The sequence below is a fragment of the Schistocerca piceifrons genome, chromosome 8, assembly GCF_021461385.2.
Source record: "Schistocerca piceifrons isolate TAMUIC-IGC-003096 chromosome 8, iqSchPice1.1, whole genome shotgun sequence".
Taxonomy (NCBI): domain Eukaryota; kingdom Metazoa; phylum Arthropoda; class Insecta; order Orthoptera; family Acrididae; genus Schistocerca; species Schistocerca piceifrons.
This window is the reverse complement of record NC_060145.1, coordinates 386,828,842-386,840,860: the sequence shown is the minus strand read 5'-3', so window position 1 is coordinate 386,840,860 and position 12,019 is coordinate 386,828,842. Positions and strand designations below refer to the sequence as shown.

At 41.6% G+C, this 12,019-nt stretch overlaps 1 non-coding gene across 1 annotated transcript; it reads left to right on the top strand.

Annotated features, from left to right (window-relative positions):
• Positions 1-11,945: 11,945 nt before the first annotated feature.
• Positions 11,946-12,019, top strand: Trnai-aau. Its single transcript has one exon. It is a non-coding gene; the product is annotated as a tRNA-Ile (tRNA).

Genomic DNA, 12,019 nt, shown 5'->3' with positions numbered 1-12,019 from the left:
GGCGTCTGAAGCTCGTAGACTCGTGGCGTTTGCACAACGAGGGCAACACAGACTTGGCAGAGTGTATGTGAGAAGAGAGCTGCCAGCCTCTGTATCACATCAGCCCAGTGATAGTCTCTGAACATTGCGCATACGAGACCAAAATCCACCAGCCAAGACGAAAGATCGCTGGTCAAAAAGCAAGATAGAAACTGAAAACACAACACCTCACAGAAGAGAGACTACGCTCTGAAATCACAATATGCAAATGTTCAGAAAGATGAGACCCATACAACTCCACTACAGAGTGGTGGGTGGAACATGCCAAGCCAGCGATCAGTGCGGAGAAAGCTTTCTGGAGAAAAAGCTAGGCAGACTTCTACGTTCTCTGTCTAAAAAACGCCCTGAACGCACCTGCACACAACCCCCAGTACCTGACATGCGTGAAAGGATTAAAGGCACGCCTCCTCGACATCAAACGACAGCGAATGAAAGTCTCTGTATGTCCATCTTTTTAGAGATGGTTACGGCACTCGGCTGTTTGATACAGGATGTCAAATTGAACACCTTTCAGCCGTCTAGTTTCCAAACTTATTTTATTTGGCTACTAGTTTCAGAGTTTTACTACGCCATCTTAAGGGTCCTGACTGACGTGTAAGAAGATTCTACCTCAGTTCTGATCAAAACAGGGGCCAGCAATACTGGTATTCGTAGGTTTTCGCTATAGCGATCACTTCAACCATCATTTGCCGACTGTTCAGATGATGCATGAAGTGACCGCTATAGCGAAAATCTACTAATACCTGTATTGCTGGCCCCTGTTTTGATCAGAACCGAGGTAGAATCTTCCTACATATCTATCAGGGGCCTGAAGATGGCGTAGTTATACGCTGAAACTGGTAGCCAAATAAAATAAGTTTGGAAACTAGACGGCTGAAAGATGTTTGACATCCCGTGACTGAAAGGCGTCATTGCTTGTTCAAATGGCTCTGAGCACTATGGGACTTAACTTCTAAGGTCATCAGTCCCCTAGAGCTTAGAACTACTTAAACCTAACTAACCGAAGGACATCACACACATCCATGCCCGAGGCAGGATTCGAACCTGCGACCGTAGCGGCCGCGCGGTGCCAGACTGTAGCGCCTTTAACCGCTTGGTCACCGCGGCCGGCGTCGTCATTACTTGTAGTCAGTAATACTGTGTCAGCGAAGCTGAGCCTGCCACACTGTACCACTTACACAGAAAAACGCAAAAGGTCAAGCAGCAAGATCATCACTGAACTGCGCGACCACCACGGAAGCAAAATGTCGACTAAACAAGAAACCCTACACCATGTAGAAAATCACTTTAACGAAGCGAAGAGACGGACGATGCCTACACGACCGTTACCCAACTAAAAACACGTCGAATCCTGAGCAATGCAGACCAGGCGATACCGACCGAAAGTGTTACTGAGGATGAGGTGAGAGCCATCCCCAAAGGCAGCGTAAAACCCAGAGCACCAGGCGCCGAGACATCCCCACGAAATTCTACAGCCAATTATGGGCCTATTAGGTGGTTTCTTAACCGAAATAGTAAACGAAATCTGAAATGGACACAGCATTATTGAGGACCATTATGCCGTGGTAAACGTGTGCACTGCTAGGCAGGAGCATTTTCGATGCCGCCTGCGCATACAGAGATGTCATTGCGTAAGCCGCAACCACCAGAGCGATCGTAGCAATAATTTCTGTTGACTTTCACACGGCTTTCGGCAGGATCAGCCGCCTGTACCTACTGCAAACGTTGACAAAACTAGGATTTGGCCGCAAATTTACTAAAATCATAAGAAGTTTCCTAACGAACGACACATCGATACTATCCATAACTGGAAGGACAGCAAGAAGAATTAAATTACGGAATTCATGGAGACAAGGCTGGCCGCTGTCCTTGGCCCTTTTCGCGGCAGCATGTGACCCATTCCTGCGGTAACGGGCAGCCAGCTTAAATGGTACCCAACAGAACCACAAACGACCGCATACATAGCCTACGCCGATGATGGAATTTTCATCAACATCGACAAAATTGAGCCAATTATAAAACGTTCCAAAACGCATCAGGAGCAAGGATAAATCATTGAAAAACAGTGCTGCTCTCCAATGGCAATGGGAGTTTTAACAACCAACAGGTAGTGGTGCTAAATAACTGACATCCATAAAACACTCGGGATAGAAATAAAAAAGTTCACTAAAGATGTCGGTACAAAACTGGCGTATCAACAGGACGATCCTGTCGAAAACGTGGTATATGGCACAGATAATACGGGCATCAACAGAAATTGCAAGAGCGATCCAAGGGCAGTCAACTACCTGTTGTGGAGGCGGGAGATCTACAGTCTCACTGGCGGCGTGATCGCTGGCGAAGGAGGGCTGAGATTCGTCGAAGTGAAAACCTGTACAGCACTGTTGTTCCACGGAACAATCCAAATGGAAGACAAGAACGCAAACAATACCACGGCCTGCCTAATAAACACCTACAGGTCATAGTGAAAGGAAGGGCTAGTAGACACCAGCCATATCCCCTTCAATATGCGTCACATCAGGCAACTGACAGTCGATGAGAGCTACGCATTCACCACTGTGGCTAACCAACAACTAAGGACGGCGAAAGAAAACTACGGCGCAGTGAGAGGGCACACAAGCAAAGCAAAAATAGAGACAAAATTTCCAGATCACGACTGGCCAGTAGTCTGGAAAAACATCACAGAACGGGCAATAACAGAACACGTCAAACCCACGTGGTACAAGGTCGTGCACACCACCGTACTAACGAATGAGAGGCTGGCCCTATTCTATATGAAAGAATCGCACAACTGCAAAATCTGCAACGAAGAGGACACTACAGAGCACCGGTTCCTATGCGGGACAAGCAATAATATAATATATAGACGACATGAAAAAAAAAGAAAAAGTGGTGGCCCACATAAACAGGAGCGACCCACGCAACATACATTATGGTACTTACCGCCCATGAAGCGAAACTGTTCCCCAGACAAAAGCGCACGAGCTTTGACTCCTGGAGAGGAGTTCAAGGACGCCTGCCGAAACGTCACGTGACCGCCTCCGTTGCTACCCACCCCAACATGCCCTAGTTGCCGCTGTCGTCGACGCCCTCCACCCCTCCCACACCTCACAAGCATCAAAAATTGCGACGTATGTCTAAAAGTGCAAGAAAGTGACAGTGAAATGTGTTTTTTTTAATGTTTCTCGCACGCAAAGCTCTTCTTGTAGCACCATCGGTGTGTCTTATCACTCGTGTGCAAACACAGCGTTTGCCAAATAGCTGAGCACTGAAAATTATTTCCCAGAACTGAAATCAGTTAGTGTTTACGTGTTTAAATGTAGCTTCTCTTTCACCACGACTGCCTCCCTCCTCCTCTGCCCTGTCTTTCCTACTCTTGCTTCTCACTTTTATCAAATTTGTTCTATCTTTTGCTTCGTCCATTGCACCCCAATGTGTCAGTTCTTACTCACTTTGTCTATATGTAGCACGATTTCTCTCTCTCTCTCTCTCTCTCTCTCTCTCTCTCTCTCTCTCCCCTTTCTATAGATGAAATGTGTATACTTGTAAAAGGTCGCTCTACTAAACATAACCACGAGTAACAGGAAAATCAAACCTTAAAACTTAAATTTCTATCCTCCTCCTCGCTAGTTTTCAATGTGCCTTTCCTTCTTCTTACGCGACCTAAGATTATGTGTTTTCTTGCTTCCCCTTGTTTAGACATATTATGTAAGTAGTTAAAATAGCACACCATATTAAACTGAGAAAGATTCTCAATCATATATAGTGTCAACCAGAAAATATCCCGCCTCCATGTGCTAGCAAACCAATACAAACAATGCACAGAACATTAACTTCCGTTACTATACGGTCTCAAAAAGAAAACATACATAGTGTAAAATACCACTATAGTCAAACTAGGATTAAGTGACAAGAGATTACTACTGTTATTATTTTTCTATTCTTTTGTGTAATTAAGCTCCTTATTGTATCCACATGTTTTCTGATTACCGTTTGTTTTGTACACATACACGCAGCGTTTCTCTTTTCACAAAAAGCTAAACTAATGTACTAAACTGCAAAAGCCAGCACTAACGAACTCAGTTTGAGGGGCAGTCACAAAATAAAGAGACTCGTGAAAACACAAGCCTTGAAAAATACCAAAATGTGTTTTCTTTTTACTGAAATGCGAAACATGTAAAGTGATTTTAAAAAAATAAAATCTGTTATTCTGTTAACAGAGGTTTATATACGTTGTTCGATAGCAGGTGGAAACGTGTGTTGTATTATAATTTTTAATGCTAGGTATATGAATTCCATGGACTTTGAAATCGTGTTCTGAGTAGGTCCTGCCACTGTAACTGTAAAGTTACGAAAAGGTTCAAAAGGTGTGCAATAATTTTCTTCTAGGTGTAGGCGTATTTGAGAGATCGTATTAATTAAATATTTGAGGGAAAATCGTAAGGGTTTTGAAGGATTTACTTACGTGCAAATGCCACTGATACTGTGACCTAATAAACGACTCCTGGAGCACCGCTGGAAACATAATGAAGCAGAAAGTCAGGTCTGACGTAAAAGCATGAGCGTAATTTTTGCAAAAGATGAGGAGCTCAAGAAAATTAACTGCGGCATGAGGCTGAACGAAAGTTCTGCAATGTTAACACAGAAAGCGAGAAGTAAACGACAAGGAGAACACAAAATATATGAACAGAAGCGTAAAAATATCCTGGAGCTTTTCTAATAAACTAAGTAGGGTTTTCAGAATTAAGTTTTGATAGTTTGAAATAGGACGTTTTCGAGCTGAGTGAAATACTAGTTTTAACTGGCGGCAGTAAGACACGAACTTTTAAATTCAAAACCATTGAGAAGCTACAGGATGCACAATGAGAAGAGGAGGGATGCGTATTGGGAATTGTAAGTAATTACTTAGCTGGCTGGCTGCCTGGAAACACCTCATGCAGTCATGCCTTCCCACTGTGCGAACGCAGGTAGCTGAATGGGGAAATTTATCGCACCACGCCCCTTGCTTGCCCCATGCCAGCCCATTACAGTGCAGTCTTTTCTTATAACTCAGACCCGAAATCTGAGGCGTGTGACTGTAAATGGCGGTATCCAGAAGTTTAAACACGGGGATGGTGCAGTTAGCGACGGGAAAATTTCGTACGCTAGGCATACAACCTGTCTGCCGTTCGAGATACTTAACGAAGTATGACGCTATTTAAGACTGCATGGTGAGGTCCTACCCGCGACTAGAGACTTCTGGGGGACAGGCTGCATTTAGAAGGTACGCTTAGGCGATCGGTAAGAATGACGGTAGGGGAACACAGCAGGGTCGTTCAATGTAGTGAGCAGCCTCTGACGTACTCCATCCGAAGCCCCACATTACAGTCAAACGTGCCCAAGCAGCAAACGACCGCCTCACCCACTAACAGAAAAAAATGGAAATGCTCGTCTACTGGCTGACACATACAGCTACGGCGGAGCGCTGACGGGCCGTAGCGAAAAGCGGCAGCGGCTAAACCACAGACGTACCCACGGTGATTCAATGGGGACCATCGGCTGTCGAGCAATCCGATAGATGTCTCTACGGTCACACTATCGTGGATCCTTTGCGAGTCCAGGCCGCCCTCGAGGGAGTCCGTTTCTGCTGTTTAGCTCCGGAAGTGTGGAGGAAGCAATTCTAAGCAATGGCGCATTGAAGATTTGTCACAAATACGTCACTGTTTTTCACAAAATCTTTGTCAAACTTTTATGACCAAACTAATTCACTGGAGCTACATTATCGTAAAATTTTTCGTTTCGTCATTGTTGCTCGGGAATTAATGGCGAACAGTTAATCACCTGTACAACAGCATTTGATTTAATGTTGGTGGCAAGCACATTGCTTGAGAAGAAAGGGAAATTGAAATATTTTTGGATGAAACCGTGGATAGAGAGAACAACTCAAAGAGTTTATCAGAATTCAAAATGGTTCAAATGCCTCTGAGCACTATGGGACCTAACATCTGAGGTCATCAGTCCCATAGACTTAGAACTACTTAAACCTAACTAAGGACATCACACACATCCATGCCCGAATCAGGATTCGAAACTGCGACCGTAGCAGCAGCGCGATTCCAGACTGAAGCGCCTAGAACCGCTCGGCCACACTCGCCAGCTATCAGAATTAGCTCCATGAGCTACAGTGCGAGGACATAGGGAACGAAATGGTTTGAAAATGGGCGAATAAACATTTCCATTTGCTCTTATGAAAGTAGCCCCTCATATTTTCAAATGAGACTCCCGTTTTAAAAATGTAATTTCTTAATTTCATTCATCATACTCTATCTTTTGGAATGCCTGCAACTGTGTCACTCATGATTTGAACAATGAAACACTGCAGTAGTTACGTGTCTTCTCGAGCTTAACATGACATGCTTCGAGAAATTCTTCTGATTATGAAGAGCAAATATTTACATATACATTTTATGTGATGTTTATGTGTGTGTTATTTTGTCTGATTTCCCGAAACGTCACAAAAATAGTCTGTAAATATTTGTATTTGACTATGAGAATAAATGCTTGGGATGCATCGTGCTAAGCACGAAAAACACGTTACTGGTCCCATGTTTCAATTTTTAAGCCATGAATGCCATTTTTGCTGAAGATCGTCTCATGGTTAGGTTACGATTTTTAACAACAAGCTGGCTTGCAACATAGAACTCGTGCCGTTTCATTATTCCAGACACATGTGCACTAAAATATGAACCACTTAAGGAGACATTTACGAAGGTTAGAGCAGGTTATTTATATTACAAATAAATACATTCTATTCTCTTCTGCAGCCTACACTTTACTGACAATATTTGGCGTTCCACATCCATGTAGACTCCTTATAGGCCATTTCAATTTCTTCCTTACATCATCCACTCTGCAGCCATGTGTGTTGTGTAATTCTAAGTCCGTCTTAAAGTTCTCAATTCCTCGTCCATTTATTAATATTTTAATTCATCTACAATATTTACATAGCGTATTTGCAATCTTGACGTGTCTATAGAAATGTAAACAATGCCAGCACTATTGTAAATTGCATGATAGGCAGTTAGAGCTGATGAAACGACAAACGACTTAAGTATAGCTCTGGAATACCTATGACCTAAACAGTCAAATTTGAAACTCCACTTAATATTAACTCATTCTGTTTAGAAGTTAGGAGATTTAAAAATGTGTCTAGTTGCCAAATAAATGACTCAAAATCATCAGCTGGAGCCCAGCACAAGGTGTGTGACAAAAGTAATGAGACTGATTTTTTATGGCTCTAAGCACTATGGGACTTAACATCTGAGGTCATCAGTCCCATAGAACTTAGAACTACTTAAACCTAACTAACCTAAGGACATCACACACATCCATGCCCGAGGCAGGATTCGAACCTGAGACCGTAGTAGTCGCACGGCTGATTTTTTATCTGACAAAGTTTTTATTTTTACGAAACAACAATATTATCTCCTTCAAAGTAGTTCCCTTCAGCAGGTAAACACCGGTGGAGTCGTTCCCAGTCCTGGCCTTTTGTGGTTAACAATTCCATGATGGAAATGATCGTGTGACATGGGGCTTTGGCATGATACAGCATTCACCTCTCTGCAATGTACGGTCTCACTCGATTCACGCTTTTCCTGAGCCTTCGACGGACACATTTGCAAAACACTTGGTTGACACTTTGATCTGGAGGAACAAATTCCTTCTACATGATAGCCCTACAGTCAGAAAAGCAATTTAGCATTTTTTTTAGTTTTTATTTGCTCATTCGAGCTTTTTTCGGTCGAGGAGATGTCTCAGTTTACCACTCCTCACTTTGTCTCAGGACCGTACTCAAGATAACAGGATTCACGCGACTGAACCATTCGTGGTCATTGGCACTTCTCTCAAGAAGATCAGCGCACACTTTTCCTCGATTGTCCTTCTCAGTCGTGAAGTTTTTGGGCATCATTTTAGCACAAACCTTTTGCATGTGCAAATTTTCGGTCAAATACGTTCGACATTTTCGTCGATTTTTGAAGTTGAAGTTTTCCCTGAGCGATCAAATTTCAAGACAGTTGACAACAACTGTTACTATGCGCTGCAATTGCTAGCACCACAATTGCTCTGTTTGTGTATTTGGGAGAAAGGGAGTGGAAGAAAAGGAAACATACTTTGATGAAACCATAGATATTACGTCGAAATATTAAAAGCATTCAGCAAAATTTATTACGAGAGCTGCTAGTGGATGATGTCAAGTCTTATATATAAATTACTTACAAATGGATGTATTTCAGTACTTGCTCAGTAAAGTGGTTTCTCATATTACAAAACAGAATACTCTCTTGAGAAATGTTATATATGCAAAAGACGGGCAAACTGTGACACTGGGATTTCTAGATACAGCACAGCATTGGAATATCACATTGCACATAACCAAAATAATTCCAGAAACGTGTGAAGGTATTTACAAAGCAATGAATGGGGAATATGTGAAGGTAAATAAATGTCTAGTACATTATATGGGTAATAAAAACTATTTATATTTTTGAATAACTTAATTAATGGAATTAGTGTTCCAGTAACAACAAAATTAATATAAAGTACGAAACAGATGAAGCGCTTTTTAACTTGTGGCATCCAGAGTTCAAAGTAAAGTAGAATGGAAATCTAAGAAAGAATTTTTCATTTTAGAGTGTGACCACTTCCTGTACTCCAAGCTTTCTGAAAAGCTGCCTGGATGTTTCCAGATGTAGAGGTGGATGGCTGTAGCTGTGATTGGGGACGTGAAGTCGCCTGCAGCATACTCCACTGGCACATCAGCACACAATTAATAGCATGCACAGAGTTCCCTAGCTCATCCTCCACCCTAGTCAAAGGAACACACCAACTTTGAAGCCACGTTTACAAACACACTACAAAGACGTCAAATAGCTGTAGCGACGCCAGCGCTCCAAGTAGTTACATCTCACAGTGCAGTGAGCAGAAGACGAACCGCTTTTATGATCAAATCAAGGGCGAGATCCTAGATCTGATCATATTTATTTGACGGCAGACGAGATTTCACAGTTCCCTATTACATCATCAAATTTCTTTGACATATCAATTTTGGCAAAGAAATATGATCTGTAATACTGGCCTAAGGAATGTTCCCCATGGTTTCACGGGTCACAGTCACGGATTCTCCAAGTTCACTACAAACCGATGTCATAAATTTGCTCTCAGTTCCGCTGTTCCATTTTCGTAACACTGTACGGAGCTGAAACTGGAGCAGAGCATCTGGAAGGGTTGAACGCTACGGTCTACACAAGTAGAACAACACAGCGTTGCCAGATCGTCGAAGTGTTGTCAGTCTGATTACTTTTCTCATAAATCTCCTGTACTGTGGTTGTTACTATGAATATTCCACGAATTTCTACTTCTATAGCAGAATGTCAATGTTTCGTATTCTTTATATGAAGTTTAAGTGGCAACTTCGCCTCCAACTCGACGGTTCGTGCTCCCGAATAAATTCTATCAAAACGAAACAAAACCAACCACGCTTATAGATTAAACGAACGAACCATATTGCCATACATGGCCGATTCATTGCATGTGATTTCTTCAGACTAATAAAATGAGAATCACAATCGCATGCCTAGTTGCGTCGTTAGTTCCAACTTCAACTATGCAATACTTCGAGGTGCGTCGACTCTACAATGCAAAAAAATTATAATCTATGTGCAAATACAATGATTTTACTTTCTGGTAAAAAATTCTGCCTTGAGCATACATCATTTTATTCTTTTATTTCCCATCGGCTTGCTCCGGACAGAATCCGTTTGCAAAACGTATTTACTTCAGAACAGACACGAACACACATTGACATTTTATCCTCAACAGTGATTTATCCTTTACAGGAAATGGATCCTCTCTCCTGACGAGCCACTTTAACATTAATAACTGCTACAAAAGCATACATTATCCGTCCAAAATTTTCCAAGAATACCAAAGTGGCAGCTTGAACTAATTACTTTAAGCAATAGATGTGCATTCGAGCAATCAGCTGTGAAGTTAAGCGGTGAACGTGCGGCCGTAGTGTGTCAACTTTGTCTCACAACTTGCAGTGGAGAAGCATCTCTATGTCAAGTGTTCAAGAAATACTCCAGAATGTTCTAAAGAGAAAGTGTGTGCAAAGTTGGTCATTTACACCTTGGCTCTCTAACAAAAACAATGACGCATGAACAGCTGCCGCAACTTGATGGAAAGGTAAAATGCGTAGAGTGCTTTTCTGGAAAAAAAAAATCGCCCTGTGTGGCAAGACTTACTGTTATCTTTACTAACTTGCCATAAAACGACAAAGTGCTGAAATTCACGTCATGTCAAAGAAACATTTTTCTGGCAATTTCACTAGGCTGCATGAAAGTTGTTAGTTGCACTTAATTTGAGGGAGACTATGTATAACACCTGAAGCATGAAAACCATCTTAACTCCTCTGTCCGTTATTAATCAAGGTTCGAAACTTTTTGGAGTGATTTCCTTATGGTCTCCACTATGAAGACTGATTTGATGTAACTCTCCATGATAGTCTATCCTTTGCAAGTACTTTAACTGTGCTTCACTATTGCAACATGCGTCCACTCGCACATGTTCTACAATCTCTCCAACATACCCGCACACCTTCTTCCACTATCGGATTCACTGTTCTTTGATGCATCAGGTCAATCGACATCCGAAACCTTCTTTTAAGTATAGTTGTACCATAAACATCTTTTTTCCCTATTCGATTACGTAATTCTTCAGTAGTTATTTTATCTACTCTTCTAACCTTCAGCATTCAGCTCTAGCTCCACATTTCAATAGCTGCTACTGTCTTCTTGTCTGTACTTCTACACAAAACATAATTGCACTTGTATAATTTATAAAATCGCTAAAGCTATTTTGTACTGCGTTAGTTATCGGCTATCAGTTCAATAAACAATCATTACAATTTGTAGGCGTTTTAAGTGATACGGATGACGTTGAAGCGTGTCAACGGTTCAGCACAAATATTTTACTTTGACGTACAAACTGTGACGAGCGGCTGTCCAGGATTACTCCACTACTGTTCAGCGTAGTGGTTTTACAATTACTTTTTCTGGTTACTTTTCGTTGTAAATTTTTAAACGATCTCTAATAATATGTTTCCTCTTGGTGGATTCCCATGACTGTTCGGAGTGTTGTTTTCATCACAGTTTCTGGGACAGTCGCAAGATTGTTATCGTACAGTATGCGATATCCACATCAAAATGCATAAACTTAATTCCTTACACAGCCAACATATCATTCTGGAGACCTCAAAGGTGGCTACAACAAATCGGAACTGCTTTCCCGTAAGCAGTTAATAAATAATATACCTTCTACCTGGTAATGATGTTGTTAGTCTTTTTTCTATTGGCAGGACACGCAGTGAAACATAACAATCTAGCGACGGAAGGAGACACTGATATTTTCATTTAAATTAGCAATCTCATTTCTCACAGCCAAACCAAAAATGATGAAACTGTTGTTTTAATATTGGATTGGATTGTAAATATTACAAATTTTATCGAATTGATAAATAATTTGGGTGTAAGTTGTCTTGACGCATTATCTGGCAGGGAGTTGGTTACACCGCCACAGGAACAAATCTGAAATGTCTGCTTCATACTATACGATGTCCTGATACGCCAGATATCTTTTCCCTACTTTTTGGAACTGCTCACAAGAGTTACGTCGTACTTTGATCCTGTGTGCATAAAATATTTCGTATGTCCTCATGATAATTAAAAATAAGCATTTCATGGTTGCCTAGGAAGTAAGTTGAGTTGTTCAAACAGTTATCACAATACCTTTTCAATTTCAAAACTTAGAATCCATTATTACAAATTACGTGATGGTTATGAGTAGAAAAGTTTCACTGTTTTATCAACGGCCCGTTAGCTCAGTTGGTTAGAGCGTCGTGCTAATAACGCGAAGGTCGTGGGTTCGATCCCCCCACGGGCCA